This window comes from Eptatretus burgeri, chromosome 11 (assembly GCF_056783735.1).
Source record: "Eptatretus burgeri isolate ZD-2024b chromosome 11, Ebu_testis_v1, whole genome shotgun sequence".
NCBI classification, from domain to species: Eukaryota; Metazoa; Chordata; class Myxini; order Myxiniformes; family Myxinidae; genus Eptatretus; species Eptatretus burgeri.
The window spans coordinates 5,768,204-5,789,672 of NC_140971.1; the positions used below are offsets into that span (position 1 = coordinate 5,768,204).

Sequence of the window (21,469 nt, forward strand, 5' to 3'; positions counted from 1 at the left end):
AGAGAAGATGGGGTAGAGAAGATGGGGTAGAGAAGATGGGGTAGAGAAGATGGGGTAGAGAAGATGGGGTAGAGAAGATGGGGTAGAGAAGATGGGGTAGAGAAGATGGGGTAGAGAAGAGGGGGAGAGAAGAGGGGGAGAGAAGAAGGGGGAGAGAAGAGGGGGAGAGAGAAGAGGGGGAGAGAGAAGAGGGGGAGAGAGAGGAAGGGGGAGAGAGAGGAAGGGGAGAGAGAGGAGGGGGAGAGAGAGGAGGGGGAGAGAGGAGGGGGAGAGAGGAGGGGGAGAGAGGAGGGGGAGAGAGAGGAGGGGGAGAGAGAGGAGGGGGGAGAGAGAGGAGGGGGAGAGAGAGGAGGGGGAGAGAGAGGGGGAGAAGAGAGGGGGAGAAGAGAGGGGGAGAAGAGAGGGGGAGAAGAGAGGGGGAGAAGAGAGGGGGAGAGAGAGGGGGAGAGAGAGGGGGAGAAGAGAGGGGGAGAAGAGAGGGGGAGAAGAGAGGGGGGAAGAGAGGGGGAAGAGAGGGGGGAAGAGAGGGGGGAAGAGAGGGGGAGAAGAGAGGGGGAAGAGAGAGGGGAGAGAGAGGGGAGAGAGAGGGGGAGAGAGAGGGGGAGAGAGAGGGGGAGAGAGAGGGGGAGAGAGAGGGGGAGAGAGAGGGGAGAGAGAGGAGGAGAGAGAGGGGGAGAGAGAGGGGAGAGAGAGGGGAGAGAGAGGGGAGAGAGAGAGGGGAGAGAGAGAGGGGAGAGGGTGGAATACCTCCAGCACAAGGTGTCGAGTTATTGGGGAACACCAGCAGGTGTCAAATGGGTAGGAAGTATTGGGAGAACAGCACCAGGCATCATGGGGAGGAGGCAGGGGGCATCGGGAGCCAGCATGGGCTCCGAAGAAAACAACCTCAGGGTCCCCACCCCTACCCTTTCTCTCTTTTTTTTGTTGAGGGTTTAATGACGCTGTCAGAGCCAGGAGGCTCGATCCACGCCACGCACCAGAATCTGGTCAAACTCGCCTACAGCCATAGCCCTTCAAAGGCCGATACATTTTAAATGGGTCTCCCTCATTCCTTCAGGAATTTTAATACCGCCTTACAGAGTTGAGGGTGCTTCCAGTTCTTTCTCTCTTACATTTGCATTAAAAAGTACAGTTTCAGGAGCTCATTATTGGGAGAACAGCACCACGTGTCATGGGGAGGAGGTACTGGGAGACCAGCAGCAGTTGTCATGGGGAGGAGCTTTTGGGACAACAGCACCAGGTGTGGAGGGGAGGAGATATGAGAACAACAATACCAGGTGCTGTGAGGAGGAGGTATTGGGAGAACAGCACAAGGTGTAGAGGGGAGGAGGTATTGGAACAACAGCACCAGGTGTCATGGGGAGGAGCTATAAGGAGAACAGCACCAGGTGTCATGGGGAGGAGGTATTGAGAGAATAGCAAGCACCAGGTGTCATGTTGAAGAGGTATTGGGAGAACAGCACCAGGTGTAGAGGGGAGGAGGTATTGGGAGAACAACACCAGGTGTAATGGGGAGGAGGTATTGGGAGAACAGGACCAGGTGTAATGGGGAGGAGGTATTGGGACAACAGCACCAGGTGTCATGGGGAGGAGGTATTGGGACAACAGCACCAGGTGTCATGGGGAGGAGGTATTGGGACAACAGCACCAGGTGTCATGGGGAGGAGGTATTGGGACAACAGCACCAGGTGTCATGTTGAGGAGGTATTGGGAGAACAGCACCAGGTGTCATGGGGAGGAGGTATTGGGACAACAGCACCAAGTGTCATGGGGAGGAGGTATTGGGACAATAGCACCAGGTGTCATGGGGAGGAGGTATTGGTAAAACAACACCAGGTGTCATAGGGAGGAGGTATTGGGACAACAGCACCAGGTGTCATGGGGAGGAGGTATTGGGAGAACACCACCAGGTGTCATGGGGAGGAGGTATTGAGACAACAGCACCAGGTGTCATGGGGAGGAGGTATTGGGACAACAGCACCAGGTGTCATGGGGAGGAGGTATTGGGACAACAGCACCAGGTGTAGAGGGGAGGAGGTATTGGAACAACACCACCAGGTGTAGTGGGGAGGAGGTATTGGGACAACAGCACCAGGTGGAGTGGGGAGGAGGTATTGGGACAACAGCACCAGGTGGAGTGGGGAGGAGGTATTGGGACAACAGCACCAGGTGTAGAGGGGAGGAGGTATTGGAACAACACCACCAGGTGTAGTGGGGAGGAGGTATTGGGACAACAGCACCAGGTGGAGTGGGGAGGAGGTATTGGGACAACAGCACCAGGTGTTGAGGGGAGGAGGTATTGGGACAACAGCACCAGGTGTTGAGACAACAGCACCAGGTGTTGAGGGGAGGAGGTATTGGGACAACAGCACCAGGTGAAGTGGGGAGGAGCTATAAGGAGAACAGCACCAGGTGTCATGGGGAAGTGGTATTGAGAGAATAGCAAGCACCAGGTGTCATGTTGAAGAGGTATTTGGAGAACAGCACCAGGTGTAGAGGGGAGGAGGTATTGGGAGAACAACACCAGGTGTCATGGGGAGGAGGTATTGGGAGAACAGGACCAGGTGTAATGGGGAGGAGGTATTGGGACAACAGCACCAGGTGTCATGGGGAGGAGGTATTGGGACAACAGCACCAGGTGTCATGGGGAGGAGGTATAGGTAAAACAGCACCAGGTGTCATGTTGAGGAGGTATTGGGAGAACAGCACCAGGTGTCATGGGGAGGAGGTATTGGTAAAACAGCACCAGGTGTCATGGGGAGGAGGTATTGGTAAAACAGCACCAGGTGTCATGGGGAGGAGGTATTGGGACGACAGCACCAGGTGTCATGGGTAGGAGGTATTGGGACTACAGCACCAGGTGTAGTGGGGAGGAGGTATTGGGACAACAGCACCAGGTGTTGAGGGGAGGAGGTATTGGGACAACAGCACCAGGTGTTGAGGGGAGGAGGTATTGGGACAACAGCACCAGGTGTAGTGGGGAGGAGGTATTGGGACAACAGCACCAGGTGTTGAGGGGAGGAGGTATTGGGACAACAGCACCAGGTGTTGAGGGGAGGAGGTATTGGGACAACAGCACCAGGTGTAGTGGGGAGGAGGTATTGGGACAACAGCACCAGGTGTTGAGGGGAGGAGGTATTGGGACAACAGCACCAGGTGTAGTGGGGAGGAGGTATTGGAACAACACCACCAGTTGTCATGGGGTGTTATTAATATCCTGTAAACGAGTTTAAAACAATTTTTAAAAGTAAACAAATAAATATGTATTTAAAATGTTCGACAAGAAAATATGACGAACAAGGTGTAACAGAGAACCCAAGAAACCGAAATGGAGACGGAGGTAAAACAACCAAGATGACGCAGACAAAGCTGAGGGAACTAAGATCGGGACAAAAAATCCCGAAAGGTAAAAAGACAAACAAAGGATTCTTTAAGATATTTACGGGCAAAGAGATTGTATTTTGAACAGAGAAAACACCTGAGGCGCGAACACGAACACACAAACACGAACACAAACAACATCCAGTGAGACGTTAAAAATTATGCACAAGATAGAAAAATAAAAACCCACACGACAACAAACCTAAAGATGGCTTCACGACAGGTAACCAGCGCCCACCACTTGTACACACCTTTGCATCCAGGCGATGCCCTGGAGGCGTCGACCGGTGCAACGTTCCCCACCTCAGTGCGATTCCGATGCCCCACGAGCATATGTACTATTGTAAAATGTACTACCTCGCAACACGGCGTCTCTCTCGAGACGCTTGTGGAGGGGGCCAGGTGAGCAGTTCGTGTAATGGTTGATTTACCGAGCGAGGCCCGTTCATCGAAAGGGTTTGTGTCGGATGCAGTGAGGACAGGAAGAGGGTCGAGGGCAGGAAGAGGGTCGAGGGCAGGAAGAGGATCGAGGGCAGGAAGAGGGTCGAGGGCAGGAAGAGGGTCGAGGGCAGGAAGAGGGTCGAGGGCAGGAAGAGGGTCGAGGGCAGGAAGAGGGTCGAGGGCAGGAAGAGGGTCGAGGGCAGGAAGAGGGTCGAGGGCAGGAAGAGGGTCGAGGGTTTCACACGGACACCAGTGTGTACTCCCCATGGTCGTACCGAGCATCCTTCAAATATCCCACACCTGGTTACCCTCACCGGGTCCAGGCTTGATGCTTATGTTCAAACCCTCCAGTCCCCAAAAGTGCTACCTATGGTCACCTGCCTCTAAACCTCCTCCCCCACCCCACTTCTAAACCTCCTCCCCCACCCCACTTCTAAACCTCCTCCCCCACCCCACTTCTAAACCTCCTCCCCCACCCCACCTCTCCTCTCTTTCTCACCCCACCTCTGATTCATCCACTCATGTGTGATGTCCTTGTCCCTCTGTTCCCCGATATCGTTTCGCTCCTCCCTGAGCGAACCTTTGTGCAGAATCTGTAGATAAATAAATTAAATAATGTAGCTACATGAATTATCAAGAGGTCGTGGTGTCTCTCTCAGAACACCTAATGGTCAAACGATGGCTTTTTAAACATTTCTGGATGACCACAACTGAAGAGGGTAAACCATAAATTATTCCGTGTGGCTGCTCGTTGCATCATTACTGCTGAACCGCTGATGCAGTGCCCCCGGTAGGTTGGAAAAGGAATTAGTAATTTGGCCATGATGCCGGCGATAACTCGCCTGCCGACTCTTCGCGAAGGACACCGTGGGGATCTTTGAGGTCCACCAACGAACGCGGCACACGGAACCGCCGTTTAACGTCCATCCGAGGGATGGCACACACATCGACGAATCCCTCTGTCTATGTAATGATTCTAAAACACCAAAATGACTGTTCATAACTGGGTCGGGATTCCAACCCAGGCGAGAAAGCTGAGTGAGTGTGTATACTTCCAGACCAGTGATTCTCAACCCTTCCTCTGTCATTTACCCCCTCGGCTTGATGCATTTCTCCATTTACCCCCTTACTCCCATGCAAAAAATGCATAGCCGGGAGAGAGGCACAGTAAACCAGAGTTGGTGTCAAAGCCACCCAATGCTCGCCTGTTTCTACATTTATCGTTTTTAAAAGACTAGTCTAATAATATTTTTTATAAAGCATTGCAGTGAAGTCTGATCCAAATAATTTTAAAGCAATATATGTATTTGTATATTATAATCAGTCAAAAATAGTGTGGTAGATAAAAACAGAAAGGACAACTAGAGGGGGAGCACTCGGGAGAGTGCAAAACCTCCGCCGCCAACACTGCTGGGTCACTCAAGTGAACCTTATATCTTATTCATTAAATATGATGTCAACAGTGCTGACAGAGTTATAGTTCTTTTCTCCATTTTTCTTTTTTTTTTTGGGGGGGGGGTTGGAAATCACTTAAAACATGTAGAAATACAAAAAAAAATGTTTCCCCTTTTTTGGGGGGGGGTTGGAAAACACTTAAAAAATGTAAAAATGCAAAAAAAAAAATTTTCTAAAATTTTTTTTGGGGGTTGGGAATTACTTAAAATATGTAGAAATGCAAAAAAAAAAATTTTTCTCTTACAATTTTTTGGGGAGGGGTTGGAAATCACTTAAAACATGTAGAAATGCAAAAAAAAAAGTTTTTCTCTATTTTTTTTTTGGGGGGGTAACAATTTTTTTGGGGGGTTGGAAATCACTTAAAACATGTAGAAATGCAAAAAAAATTGGGGGGGAGGGTAAAAAAATTGGGGGGGGTTGGAAATCACTTAAAACATGTAAAAATGCAAAAAATAAAAAAAAACATCGAAATTTTGTTGAAAAAAAAAAGTTGCAAAATTTTTTTTTCTCTAACAATTTTTTTGGGGGGGGGGGTTGGAAATCACTTAAAACATGCAGAAATGCAAAAAAAAATGTTTCCCCTTTTTTTGGGGGGGGGGTTGGAAATCACTTAAAACATGTAAAAATGCAACAAAAATTTTTTCTCAATTTTTTTTTGGGGGGGTTGGAAATGACAAAATATGTAGAAATGCAAAAAATAAAATAAAATTTTCTCTAACAATTTTTTTTGGGAGGGGTTGGAAATCACTTAAAACATGTAGAAATGCAAAAAAAAAATTCTTTTTTTGGAGGGGGGAAAAAAATTGGGGGGGGGGTTGGAAATCACTTAAAACATGTAGAAATGCAAAAAAAATTTCTCTATTTTTTTGGGGGGGAAAAATTGGGGGGTTGGAAATCACTTAAAACATGTAGAAATGCAAAAAAAATTCTTTTTTTGGAGGGGGAAAAAAATTGGGGGGGTTGGAAATCACTTAAAACATGTAGAAATGCAAAAAAAATTCTTTTTTGGGGGGGGGGAAAAATTGGGGGGTTGGAAATCACTTAAAACATGTAGAAATGCAAAAAAAAATTTTTTCTCTATTTTTTTGGGGGGGTAACAATTTTTTGGGGGGTTGGAAATCACTTAAAACATGTAGAAATGCAAAAAAAAAAATTGGGGGGGGGGGTAAAAAAAATTGGGGGGGGGTTGGAAATCACTTAAAACATGTAGAAATGCAAAAAAAAAAAATTTTTCTCGAACAATTTTTTTTGGGGGGGGGGACCAAGTCCAAAATTTAATGGCAAGATCCTTGGACCATACCTCACCCCCCCCCCACCAAGTTTCGTCGAAATCCGTCGAGGAGTTTTTCCGTAATACTGTTCACAAACAAACAAACAAACAAACAGAAAGGGGTGAAAACAGTAACCTCCATCCATCTTCGAAGATGGTGGAGGTTAACAATGAAAACATGAACATGACAAAATCTTCTGATGTTGCGGGTGTTCCCGATGACGCGTTCAGGCCAAATCAAGTTGTTGTCGTCAGTCTCCAGTCTATGTTTAAATTCACATTAGGTTTCAAAACTGGTTTTGACTCTTCGTGAATTAAAAACTCACTGTAAAAGTCCTCTTCCTGCAGAAAGTCAATTAATTTTCCTGACTCATTGCAGAGAGGTTATTCTTCTTACTTGGGTCGACGTCGTTATTTATCTATATGGTATTTATATTTACGTTTATTACCTTGCATTGTTAACCGAAACTTGAAAAACGTAGAATGAGCGAGGTAAACCGCAACTGAGCTAGAAAAAGTTCAATCCACACTCAAGTGTCTTCCCTGATCGCCACGGCTGTTTGTGTGTTTCCCTGCTTTCTTCAGTGATGAGTTTGTGACCTCAGAATATATTTAGAGAGATATTGATTTGGTAAGAGTATGTATGAAGAAACAAGAGGTCCACACGGGGAATTCAAAACTCAGAGGGGTGAACTTTCTCGCTGCAAAAAGTCAACAAAGGCTTTCAGAGGTAGGAAATGCCAATGGCATGGATGGTCGAGGTGTTTCTACTGTTCAGATTAGACTCAAAGCAAGATCGATCACTTTTTGTGGCTAATTTTCGGACGTTTTTGCGCTTGGTTTTTTTTGTGCAACATTTGCGGCTTATAAACCAGTGCAGCTTGTGTGTTTCAATTCCAGATTTTTAAAAATTTAGGGGATTCGGCTTATATAACGATGCGCTCAATGGTCCGAATTTTATGGTACTTGCCTTGCCATGAGAAATGCATCTAAAAGAAAAAGTAATATGTAGTGTTGGGAGTTAGAGTGCGGACAGGAGTGGATGGAAAACAGCAACCACTTTAGATGACGAACGTATGTCATGACACACCGTCTCCAGTCTGTACATATGTACCAAATATGAAACGTGAAAGTTGAAAACTTTGGGAGTTCGAGTGGGGACAGGAACGGATGGAAAACAGCATCCTGGTTGCCATGGCAACCACTTTAGATGACAAACGTATGTCACGACACACCGTCTCCACAGACTGTAACTATGTACCAAATATGAAACGTGAAAGTTGAAAACTTTGGGAGTTAGAGTGCGGACAGGAACGGACGGACAGACAGACAGACGGACGGACGACCGGTATCACATAATACGCCCCGACATATATATATATATATATATATATATATATATATATATATATATATATATATATATATATATATATATATATATATATATATATATGGCATATTAAAAAATAGTGTGGTAGATAAAAACATTAGAAAGGAAACTAGAGGGGGGAGCACTCGGAAGAGTGCTAAACCTCCGCCGCCAATACTGCTGGGTCACTCAAGTGAACCTTATATCTTATTCATTAAATATGTCAACAGTGCTGACAGTTATAGTTCTTTTCTCCATTTTTTTTTGGGGGGGGGGGGTTGGAAATCACTTAAAACATGTAGAAATGCAAAAAAAAACAAATCGAAATTTTGTTGAAAAAAAAAGTTGCAAAAATTTTTTTTATCCTCTAACAATTTTTTTGGGGGGGGTGGGGGATGGAAATCACTTAAAACATGTAGAAATGCAAAAAAATAATTTTTTTTCTCTAACAATTTTTTTTGGGGGGGGGACCAAATCCAAAATCTAATAGCATGATCCTTGGACCATATCTAACCCCCCCCCCACCAAGTTTCGTCGAAATCCGTCGAGGAGTTTTTCCGTAATACAAAAAATTTAACATTTTCACGCTCACGCTCACGCCGGGGGTATCGCTATAGCTCTCTGTTCTTCGAACAGGTGAGCTAAAAAGAATATGGAACAACTTTATTATTAAGGTTTTGCACAAAATAAACTTTGATAAAGGCAAAAAAAAAACAGTCCACTTATATCAAACAAGATCAAACAAAAATACCAGAAGCATTATCAGTGGGAACTCTGCTGATTCATTGAGTCAACCAGTTTATTTATTCGAGGAGCTGTTGATGACGACGCTACCCTCATGTCGTCATCGGCTTTCAGGCGGTTCCTTGCCTTCGTCTCCATTGCTACGAAAGTAGAGAAACCTGATTCACATAGATATGCGGTGACAAAGGGAACAAGCACTTTGAAGGCTCGCTGAGTAAGAAGTGGGAATGAATCTGTGAGTTTCATCCAGAAATCAACACCAACTTGATCAAATTCTTCTTTAAGAGTAGCAGAGGACTGAAGATCAATCAGCTCCTCTTTTGTTGGGGTGTCATCTCTCATTTCTGACAGATCAGTGGTAAAAGGTCTTAATATCCATCTTTCTGTCGGTATCATGTCTTCTGGAAAGTAGCCAGTGAAGTGATGCTTCAAGATGTTCAAATGTGCTGTGATGTCTTCATTTATTTCAGGTAACGCACCAGGTTCTTCTCTCATAGCCTCATCCAAGTTTGGAAAATTTGCAAACATTTTTTGATGAACTTTTCGTGCCCATAAATCCAGCTTTGTCTGCAATGCTTTCTTCTTTTCACCTGCTTCAACGATGGTTACTGATTTTCCCTGGAGTTGTTTGTTGACTTGGTTAAGATGTGGTAAATATATCTGAGAGGTACCCGAAAGAGGCGATGAACTTCGAATCAGAAAACTTTTCCCACAGCTTTGAATCCCGGTCACGAAGAAAAATCTCTACCTCAGTACGGAGCTCAAACACATTACTTATTAACTCATTAACTCAACATTACTTATTAAGAATAAGTCCACGTGAGAGCCACCTCACCTCAGTATGAAGCAAAGGAATTTAATGCACAGAGCCCATCTCATCACAAAAAGCTTTGAACAAGCGGTGATTCAGTGCTCAGGCACGAATGAAATTAACAGCCTCAATAACTTTCTGCAAAACCATTTTCAGGAAGGGTTTTCGCAACTAATGCATAACTGTGAAGAACAAAATGCGTTGTTATCACATAGGGTGCCTTGTGTTTTACAAGTGCAGTGAAGCCTGATCTGACTCTCATCATGGCTGGGGCTCCATCAGTACAAATTAACCAAACTATGTCCCATGTGAGATTGTTCCTTTCAAAGAAGTCTTCTATTTTCTGCATCATGTCAGCAGCCTTTGTGGTTTGTTGGAGAGTTTCACAGAAGAGAAATTCATCCTTCAGTTCTTTTCCACATATGTACCGGACAAAAACAAGCAGTTGTGAAAAATTTGATCTGTTCAACATCTTGTTGACAAATATCTTGAGACATTTCACTCATACGTCGATGAATTGTGTCATGAGAAAGGGGAATGTCTTGAATCTTCTGTTTTGCTTCTTTCCCACATACATGTTCAACCATGTCTAAGGCACAAGGTTTAATCAAGTTCTCGACGATGCCGTGAGGTTTCTTTGCCTTTGATTAGGCCTGAGTGTACACGTCCAGAACGAAAACTGGACGGGATCAAGACTATCTTTCTCTTTTTCTCTTTTGGGTGGTCGCTAGACTACCCTTATTCTCAGGTTTTCCGTCTGTCTGTATGTCTGTCTGTTTGTTTGTATGTAATGGACAGCTCTGGAGGCCAGAGGAGTCAACCGATTTTGATGAAACTTGACTGGTAGGTTCATACCAGGATCTAGTTGTATGCTTTTGAGCACCGTTGCTTAGCAACGGGACTTTGACATTTTTGAAAAAATCCGAAAAAAGAAATTGAAAAAAATAAAAATAAATAAAAAAAATCGGCTTCTGCGTTTTTATGCGCACTATAATCAACCTCTGTCAAAAAATTTCAGCCCGATCCGTCAAAAACTGTATGACTAGTATGCAATTATATTACTATATATTTTCACCCCAACGTTCACGTTGGGATTCCCTAACGTAGGGTTATGGAATCGAACACAAATGATGAATGGACAGTTGCTCGTCATGTTCCTATATGGAACAACAAATGGCAAAAATGCCATCTGATGTGTTCTCTTATCTACATATTTCAAATTCGCCTTAGTCTTGCGACCACCCATGTCGCCTACTGGCTTGTTTCTCTTTTTCTTCTTTTTCTTTCTCTCTCATCAATTTTCAAAATACATACACAGGTATTTGTACTTTTTTGAATATTTAATTCTAACCTAAATTGTAAATAAATACATTTAAGTGAGTATTTAATCCTAACTTACATTTGAGTGAGTATTTCACCCTAACTTAAATTTTAAGTAAATAATTATATATATATAAATATATACATATACATATATATATATATATATATATATATATATATATACATACATATACATATACATACATATACATATATATATATATATACATATACATATACATATACATATACATATACACACATATATATATATACATATACATATACATATACATATATATATATACATATATATATATATATACATATACAGGAGACTGGGCATAAGTCGGCAGGGTGTAACTCGTCACTTCGCCTAAGTCGGCTGCGTCAAAAGTCCCGAATTTTTCTCATGTTAAATCCCTTTGAATAAAGGGTCATCCCTCTGTAAGTCGTCATCTCTAAGTCGTCACTTCGTCTAAGTCGTCAGATGTTGTCCGTTCCCGCGTAATGGAAACTTAAGTAAATTACCACTCATAACTCGTCACACGGAACTGCTGCCACGTGAGAAGCCCGATTTCATGGAATCGTGATGCTCGCTCATTGGTTTACACCGCCAGTGAGAGGCTATTTATAACTGCGTACACACGTTGATCGCACTGCAGGCAGGACAATGGCGACTAAGCGTAAGCTTACAACTAAAACCTACCAAGAAAAATATGACATTATCCAGTTTTGTGAGGCAAACCCACTGATGAAGAAAACAGCCATAGCTGAGAAGTTGGACATCAACCGGCAGACATTGAACGATATCTTGAAGAATAAGGGCAAGATATTTGGACAAGTGGAGAAGATCGTGAGGCCGGTGGTAAGTGTGAAATGTGTGTCCTTTGAAGATGTCGATGACGCGCTCATCATCTGGTTTCGGTAAATGTCGGCTCAGCCAAATATTCAGTTTCGGCCGATTCGGCCAAATATTCGGCCGATACTGTCTTTCAGTGGAGGATTGCCCAGACAACATCATGGAATACAATGACCGGTTTGAGTCTTTTCTCATGTACCAGATGCCCAAGAGTTTGAGGCAGTCAAACATAACGGATTACTTCGCGAAGGAGTAAAGGATCGATCGAGCTTCGTGTTGAAGTCCGATCATGGTTTTATATTGGCTTGTTTTGTACATTACCGCACTCACTTACACATAGGCATTGAGTGGTAATCATCACCAAGATTACTGTGTCATGTAATTTGTCACCATACCATCACCGATGGTATACGAGTTGTCTTGCAGTTGTTCATTGTCTTTACTTTTGATAAACTGATTCATGAATTCCATCTTTGCTTGATCACTTTCCAACTCACCAATGAACCCCCACCTATGCCCCGAGGATTGTGTTTTCCTTTTGGTACAATAGCCGGCTCTCACACATACGTGTCCAGGCCACGCGCGACTTCATCCTTCACCCCACAGTCATCATGAATGTTCGCATACGCATAAGTCGTCACATTTCTAAGTCGTCACTTTTTTCTCGGTCCCGATGGTGACGACTTACGCCTAGTCTACTGTATATATATATGTTTATATGTATATGTATATATATGTTTATATATATATATATATATATATATATATATATATATATATATATATATATATATATATATATATATATATATATATATATATATATTTATATATTTGTCCACACATACATACAATTTTGTCAAAAAACTAATGCAGAAAAAATTATCTCTTTTTGGCCAGGTGCAAAAAAAAAACAGGTAAAAACTGATTTAAAACAAAAAAATAAGGCCGAAACTCAATTCCTGACCCTCAAAATCCAAAAATATTTTTCATAAGAAAAAAGAAAAAAAACAGCAAAAGAGAAAATTGCGGTGGGGGGGGATTCATTTTTGAGTCTGTTTCGAATAATTTGTATAGAATGTGAGAGTCTGTATGTTATAATGTATTATGTGTTGTCTGTCTCGCATCACAACGATAACGGTGTTATTGATTGTGTCTGAAGTTGCTAAAAAAAAAATCGTCATAACATGATGTATCAAATAAAAAAATGAAAGTTACTATCAGCATCATCATGATAAAAAATAGGGACATCGAGTTAGAAATGAGTTATGATTCATAAATTTTGATTGAATATATATGATTTTATTATGACAAACAAAGGAATTTGAGGGGGGTATGAAAGATAGTTCATACTCCCCATCCTACATGAAGGGGGGTGGGGATGCATCCCCCCTTTCCCCCCAGGATCTAAATCCATGCCAGCCAAAATTTTTAGATCCTCGTGGAGGGTCTCTAAGTCTTACTCACGTTGTTGTTCTTCATCTTCTTCTTGTGGACTTTTTTGTTTCACAGCCTACAGTTTTCATCGAAACTTCCTGAAATTTGGCATATATACGTAAAAATACCCTGCGCAGACAGTAACCATCTCCGGTTTTGAAAATTCCTCCGAGAAAAAAAAGTTACGACGTCAAAATATCTCCGCTAATGGAAATCGCCGAAAAAATTATCTCCGAAACTAGGCAAGCTTTTTGAATTCTGTTTGTGGGAATCGAACAGGGCATTAGCAGAGATGAATTACCGCACATATGATACATCACTATGATGTCATATCAATTTTTATGACGTAATTCCTATTTTTTGACATTTTTGGTTTCACAACCAAGAGTTTTCATCAGATCTTCGTGAAACTTACCACGTATATGCAGAAAGCCCAAGCGCAGGCAGTAGCCATCTCCGATTTTGGAAATTCTTCCCAGAAAAAAAGTTGACGTCATAATATCGCCGCTAATGGAAATCGCCGATACCATTATCTCTGAAACTAGGCATGCTGTTTGAATTTTGTTTGCGGGTATCAAGCCGGGCATTAGCACAGATAATTTATCGCAAACCTGATACATCACTATGACGTCATATTCGTTTTTATGACCTCATCATTAAGAGGACGAGGATCTTAGCTCATTTGAGCTTGTTTTCAAACAGGTTGACCAGGTATAGTGTATTACAGAATTAATACTTAATTTTCAGGTATGATGTATTTACCCCCTGCCATGTAAGTTTTTACCCCTGGTTGAGAATCACTATTCTAGACCATCATGGCAGGCTGAAGGAGAATGAAGACCATCATTCAGGGTGTTGAGACCCATGTACGAACTTCGGAGGGTTTCACACTGAAAACGCATCCATTGTGGTGTAAGTGTCCAAGTGATGTTTTGTTTTTGTTTGTACACACAGTCGAGGCTCGTGGAAGAGCTTGTGTTTTTACACTGAACAGAACAAGACGAGGAAACAGCAGCGCCGAATAAGCCAACACATGGGGAGGTGCACAAACAACGGATGTGGGGAGGATGCATGGGGCGGCCAAGATGGACACAGAAGGGAACTCTCAGGAGGGAAAACCGGAAATTTGGATCTGGTCTTTTGATTTTATATATCATATCTTGTCTTTATACCACGTCGTTTCATTCCATACGGTGTCTAATCTGTACGTGATATAATATCGTGCGGTGTAGACGGTGACCATTCCGTACGGTGTATAATCTGTACGTGGTATAATATCGTGCGGTGTAGATGGTGACCATTCCGTACGGTGTATAATGTGTACGTGGTATAATATCGTGCAGTGTAGATGTAGGCACTATCATTAAAATTTCAAAACCCTATATATTTATTTTATGTTATTTTCTAATAGCATAGTTTAATATGAACTCGTAGCTTTTGGAATTTTTAAAAATGACTGAATATTTTTTGAGATATTCAAGTTTTAAATTTTCAATATCGGCTGAGGTGTCGTCCACCAGACGGCGGTCTCCTTGGGTTAACCTGAGGCGGTCCCTTCGGGTGGGTGCCTGGAATGTCCTATCCCTAAGAGAGGATGATCACCTGTCTCTGTTATCATCTGAGCTCAAGCGTTTGGACATCGGGATTGCAGCTCTCTCTGAGGTTCGGAGACCGGATTGCGGCGAGATAATGGTGGGTGGTTACACCTACTATTGGTCTGGTCGCTCTGATGGTTACCATACCCAAGGAGTTGCTGTAGCTGTGTCCAATAAGCTGACCCCAATGATAATTGAGGTAACACCGGTCAACGAGCGTATTATGAGATTAAGGATTCGTCACTCCTTAGGTGTCATTTCCCTGGTCTCTATTTATGCTCCGACTGAGGCGAGTGATCTTACCGTGAAGGACGCATTCTACGCCACACTCGAGTCTGTGGTTGATCAGTGCCCCAGACGAGATACACTTCTAGTCTTGGGGGATTTCAATGCATCGACTGGAACTGATAGGGATGGTTATGAGGTGTGTGTTGGTCCCCATGGGTCAGGAACTATGAACCAGAATAGCACTAAGTTCCTTGACTTTGCAAGAAGTCATGGACTTAGGGTGGCTGGTTCATGGTTTCAGCGCCCGCAAGCTCATCGCTGGACTTGGTATTCCAACGCTGGCGGTGTGGCAAAGGAGATTGACCATGTCCTCATTGACGGTCGTTGGAGGATGATCCAGAACTGCAGGGTCTACCGGAGTGCTCAGTTCCTCAATACTGACCACAGGCTTGTTGTAGCAACTCTAAAGCTGCACCTTAAATCCTGGAGAATGGTACCATCCCAGCCTAGGCTGGATGTTGCCAAGCTCAGGGATGAGAGAGTAGCTGAGGAGTTTGCGAACAGGCTGAGTGGACACTTGGGGGGTCTGGGTGCTTTGGGGGTCCTGAAGAGTTGTGGAGCACCTTCAAGACCACCGTCCTTGATGTTGCCGGTGGATGCCTTGGAGTTCACCGCAGGGCAAAGAAGAATTTTGTCTCTCAAGGGACACTGGATACCATTGACCAGAGTCGCAGGGCCAGGCTGAATGGCAGAGCTGAGCTGTTCAGGGAGCTGAGGGGTAAAACTGTACGTGCACTGAGGGTGGACAAGGAGGCCTATGTGCGAGGAATCTGTGAGGGGGTAGAGCATCACCTGTGGACAGGTGATTCTCGTCCCGCTTACAGGGGAATTCGCGCATTACGTTCATCCAAGCCCATCCCTCGGAGCACTGCAGTTCGAGCAGAGAGTGGTAGGCTCTTGACAGAGGAGTCTGAAGTGAAGGCCCGCTGGGCTGGTTACTTTGAGCGGTTGTACCAGGCTGATCCCCCAGCTGTCGAGTTGGACGTCAAGGGTGTTACAATCCCTGTTGCTGACCCTCGAATCAACTGTGGTCCACCATCGCTTGTGGAAACACGGGCTGCGGTGAACCAGTTGAAACGGGGCAAAGCTCCAGGGATCTGTGGCATCCATGCCGAACTTCTCAAGGCTGGTGGAAATGCTGCACTCGCGTCGTTGCATGCAGTTTTGTGCTCTGCCTGGAACACAGGCATCATCCCAACTGACTGGAAGAGGGGCCTTGTTGTCCCTCTCTGGAAAGGGAAGGGTGATCGCCAAGACTGCAACAACTACCGAGGGGTGACGCTGCTCTCAGTGCCGGGCAAGGTCTTTGCTCGGATAATTCTTGATAGGGTTCGCCACCATCTGCTTGAGCACCAGCGTCCAGAGCAGTCAGGCTTTACACCAAAGAGGTCAACGATTGACCGTATCCTTGCACTTCGTGTCCTCACCGAACGCAGACGAGAGTTTCGGCAAGGGCTGCTTGCAGCCTATGTTGATCTCTGTAAAGCGTTCGATTCAGTGAATCGGGATGTCCTCTGGAGGATTCTTGGTCTTCGTGGGGTGCCACCAAAACTGATCGATCTGATGTCTGAACTCTACTCTGGTACTGAGAGTGCTGTGAAGTGTGGTGGTACCATCTCTGACTTATTTCCAGTTGTTACTGGAGTTCGTCAGGGGTGTGTACTTGCCCCCACACTTTTCAGCACTTGTATGGACTGGATTTTTGGGAGGATGTCGGAGAGATCAAGTTGCGGTGCATCGTTTGGCAATGTCAAGATCTCGGACCTTGATTTTGCAGATGATGCAGTCATCTTTGCGGAGACTTTAGACATCCTCTTGGGGGCCCTCGAGGTGCTGAATGAGGAGTCGGAGCCGTTGGGATTACGGATTTCTTGGGTCAAAACAAAGATCCAGGCTTTCGGTGACATCTTGGATGCTGCTGTCCTGTCTGTGTCTGTTTGTGGTGAGGATGTTGAGGTCGTGGATAGATTCACTTACCTTGGCAGTGATATTCATGTCTCCGCAGGTTGTGAGCCGGAGGTCAATAGACGTCTGGGTCGGGCCTGGGGAGTCATGGATTCACTGGATCATGGGGTGTGGCGCTGCCGGTACCTGTGCGGGAGGACGAAAGTCCGAGTCTTCAGGTCCTTGGTACTTCCAGTCTTGCTCTATGGGTGCGAGACTTGGACTTTGACCAAGGATCTGAGACGGAGACTTAATTCCTTTGGTACCAGGTCTCTTCGGAGAATCCTTGGCTATCGCTGGTCGGATTTTGTGTCCAACGAGCGGTTGCTGAGAGAGACTCGGATGAGATTTGTTACCTGCATAGTCCGTGAGCGTCAGCTGCGGCTGTATGGACATGTGGCTCGTTTTCCTGACGCTGATCCTGCTCACCAGATTCTCTCAGCGAGGGAGTCTCATGAGTGGAGGAGGCCAGTGGGCCGACCACGTGCCTCATGGTTGCAGCAGGTTGACCATCATCTCAAGAAGATGGGGATGGGCCTGGCATCTGCCTGGGGGATGGCCAGACGGAGGCCCCTGGAGTACCGGCGGAAAGTGGACGCAGCGACGCGCTGTTCTGGCACATGCTCCCATACCTGACCTGACCTAATATCGGCTGTATTTGGGGACAATATGTAATACATTTATTATGTAACGAGTTGTGTCCAATACCCATTAGGAAATTGTGTAAAAATAACACAAAAATAGATACAATGTCAATAACGTGCTTTATTACTGGAAAAGACATATAAAACCATATATCAGCATTTAGGAAATATTGTAAGCAATACAACCGAAGATAAATAAATGACCTTGGGAATGACCTTGACCTTATTTCTCAAGGTCAAAGCGCGGATATCGTGAAATCAGAAATGTATGGATATTACGTAATAATGGTAGAACGCAAGATAAAATGCCAATAAAACACCTGTATTACTCATAAAAAACATGTAAAACCATATATCACCATGTTTGTAATATTGTAAACAAGACAAATAAAGAGAAATAAATGACCTTGGGCATGACCTCAACATAATTTCTCAAGGTCAAAGTGCAGATATCGTTAAATTCACAATGTATGGATATTACGTAATAATGTGAAAAATGGTACAACGTAAGATAAAATGCTAATAAAACACCTTTATTACTCATAAAAAACATGTAAAACCATATATCACCATGCTTGTAATATTGTGAACAATACAAATAAAGAGAAGCAAATGACCTTGGCATGACCTTTACATAATGTCTCATCAAGGTTAAAGCGCAGATATCGTTAAATTTACATTGTATGGATAGTATGTAATAATATTTAGCTAAAATGCTAATCAAGTATCTGTATTACTCATAAAAAATATATAAAACCATATATCATCATGCTTCCAATATTACAATCAATACCAATAAAGAGAAGCAAATGACCTTGGCATAGCCTTGACATAATTTTTCACGGTCAAAGCGCAGATATCGTGAACTTATTGCCAGTTATTAAGATTTTGCGTAAGTACGGTTCAAAACAAAATTCTAAAACAAAAAAACTCATAGAAATATGTACAACCATATATCATCATGCAGGGAATATTGTCAACAATACAAATAATGGCAAATAAATTACCTTGGCATGACCTTGACCTATTTTTTCAAGGTCAAACAAACTAAACACCTTAGACAAATTCCAAGTCCTTAAACAAGAGGTCTGCGATGAACTGCTTCACCTGAACATCAAAATCAACGCAGTCATCCACACTTTCGTCAGGTTTCCAGTATGAGATGGTAAATACTGTTCCCTTACGTTTTGCCTTCTGGACTATCCCCTGATAGCAGACGTCGACGCTGTTCTCATCCATCCAAGTGTGCAGTACATGCTGATTAACAACACTCGCAGGATTTTGGAGAATGGGGATGATGATGTCGAGCATCTCGGCAGAAATATCAGTGAACATCTCTTGCAGTTGTTCTTCATTTGGGGTCTAACCCACCAAGGGACGTATTCTGGACTCGAGTTTATTTCTAACCGTTTTGTCTCGCTTGAGCTTGGTTCTATATACACAGCTAGACTGGTAGTTGGGCCTGTAATATATAATTTCTAACTATCATTCCAACTATAAAATATGAATCAGTAACATTACGATTATCAGAAACACGGGACATTTCAATGTGTCATAAAAACATTGTGACAAGTGCTTATGTTTACAAATATTGCATCTAAACTGGTCACATGACTTCACAAATATGTTAATATGGACATAAAAAATAATCAACAAATATTCGTACAGTTTGTTTCCAATGTGAAAAATAAATAATATTGTTACGGCTGTGGAAATTTGCACAACACCAGAAAGATCCTTACAACAGTTATGCCGGTAAGTTTATGTGCAGATAGTTCCCCACCGTTGTTTAGAGGAGATTATTCGTGTTCACCGGGCTGCGACGCTTTGAGATAGCCGTTTTTCTTTTCTCTAACATTATTTTGGACCAATCATCCTCCAACAACCAAATCACCACCACCAACATCATTCCCAAACAACTACAACTCAAACACCACCACCTTCGCCTCTTTACCTCCACAACTCCACCCCGCAAACATCGCTTCACCGCCATTCTCAAACGACGCCCACAACAACCAAATCGCCACCACCAACATCGTTCCCAAACAACCATAACCAAACCACCACCACCTTTGCCCTTTTCCCTTCACGACAATCAACAACGCCACCCTGCAAACATCGCTTCACCTCCATCCCGGAGACAACGCCATCTTCACGCTGTCAGGACGAACACTCCGATGATTTCTACCACGTCCGTTTTTCCGGGGTCGAAGCCGCGCTGGCAGGCGAAGCTTCGGTGAATTACACACATCGGCTCGGCCGGGACGGAGTCGCTCTGTCGAGGCGAAGCTTCGATGAATTACACACATCGGCTCGGCCGGGACGAAGCCACGCTGTCGAGGCGAAGCCTCGGTGAATTACACACATCGGCTCGGCGGGGTCGAAGCCGCGCTGTCGAGGCGAAGCCTCGGTGAATTACACACATCGGCTCGGCGGGGTCGAAGCCGCGCTGTCGAGGCGAAGCCTTGGTGAATTACACACATGGGCTCTGCCGGGGTCAGGGGTCACGCTGTCGAGCGAGTGTTTTGGTGATTTCTACCACGTCCGCTTTGCTGGGGTCAGGGGTCACGCTGTCGAGCGAGTGTTTTGGTGATTTCTACCACGTCCGCTTTGCCGGGGTTGGAGGTTAAGGGTCTGGGGTCGATTCTCACTTCCCCGGCCCTATAAAAGGGCGAGCAGAATGGAGCTCAGGGCCAGTCGGTCGGTTGCCAGTCGGTTTTACGGAGCTCGAGGCAGTGTCGAGAGAAGTGTTGGTGGGTCGGTTGCCAGAGTCGGTTTTACGGAGCTCGAGGCAGTGTCGAGAGAAGTGTCAGTGGGTCGGTTGCCAGAGTTGGTGAACGGAGCAGGGACGCGGAGAGGGGCTCGGAGCCAAACCAGAGGGCTACGTGGAGACCACCGCCGGGAAAGGGGGCGAAGTGGAGACCACAGCCAGGGAGAGTTTGCCGGAGCCAAGGCGGTCCAGGGTGCTCATTCGAGCGTCAACTCGCTAAGAGAGCATTGACGTGCTGAGAGAGCACCAGCAATTCCCCCCATACCGAGCATCTGCGCTGAGAGAGTGCCGGTAACCCCGTCCGTTCCGTGGTGCCTGCTGTGTGGCGCGAGCCTGCGCATCCGGGTGGGGAACGCCCGAGAGAGCTCACCGACCAAGCCGGGTGCCCGAGGACAGGCGCGGCCATGCCAGGCCGTGGGGGAGTCGACGTCGCGACTTGCCCACCATCGCGCCACGAGGACGTGGGTAAGACCCTTCGGTCTCGTGGGCCTGACCGTTCATCCAGACTCCACGTCACATTCGGTCCACAGACCTGTCTGCCACCCTTGTCTTTGGGGGTGGCTTTTCTTTGCCGTTTGTATAAATGCATGTGGTGGCATTGTCTAGTAAGTAGACTTGTTTAAGTGACTGTGTGTGCGAATAAAACGCTTTATTCGGTGGTAATGCTTTTATCTGCTTGCTTTGACTGTACATACGTGCATGATCCATTGTGTTGGCTGTATATACGTGTGGGTTTGAATAAATGTGCCTGTTGAACTGTTTCCCGTTCGTTGCGTCCTATTCCCTGTTTTGAAAGTGCCATCTTGCATCACGGAAGAAATTGGTGGAGGGTAGTAAGCACCCGGTAAACAGAATCACATCCGTCGAGGTCGGCGATAACACCGCTCGGTCATCACTGTAGCACGGAACGGACCGCTTAAGCAGTTCGTGTCCTCGGCCAACCTGCGGCGAGGTACGATCGCCCGGTCGACTACTCGCGCAGGTACCAAGGTCGGTCGAGTTTGGCGAGCAACCCTATCCTGCGCGGGTGGGCAATTGGCACGATCGTGGTGGGGTTAAACCCCCACCCGTGACTGGCTCCTGGCGGTAGTTCCAGGAGGGTCACGACTGAATTGTCCGTCCGGTGGGCGAC

The 21,469-nt window shown here is 45.0% G+C and overlaps 1 protein-coding gene across 4 annotated transcripts in view; it reads right to left on the bottom strand.

Annotated features, from left to right (window-relative positions):
• The window catches only part of LOC147016370 (pleckstrin homology domain-containing family B member 2-like), a 47,492-nt gene that overhangs the window by 25,591 nt on the left and 432 nt on the right, over nucleotides 1–21,469 (bottom strand). Inside the window, exon 1 of one of the 4 annotated variants that reach the window (XM_085844993.1) lies at nucleotides 3,633–3,704. The exons of 1 other annotated variant lie outside the window; for it this stretch is intronic. The gene's annotated coding sequence lies outside the window, so the exon portion shown is untranslated. Of the gene's footprint in view, nucleotides 1–3,571; nucleotides 3,705–21,469 lie in introns of those variants that run through there. 2 more of the 4 variants (XM_085844991.1, XM_085844992.1) reach the window with 2 other exon arrangements.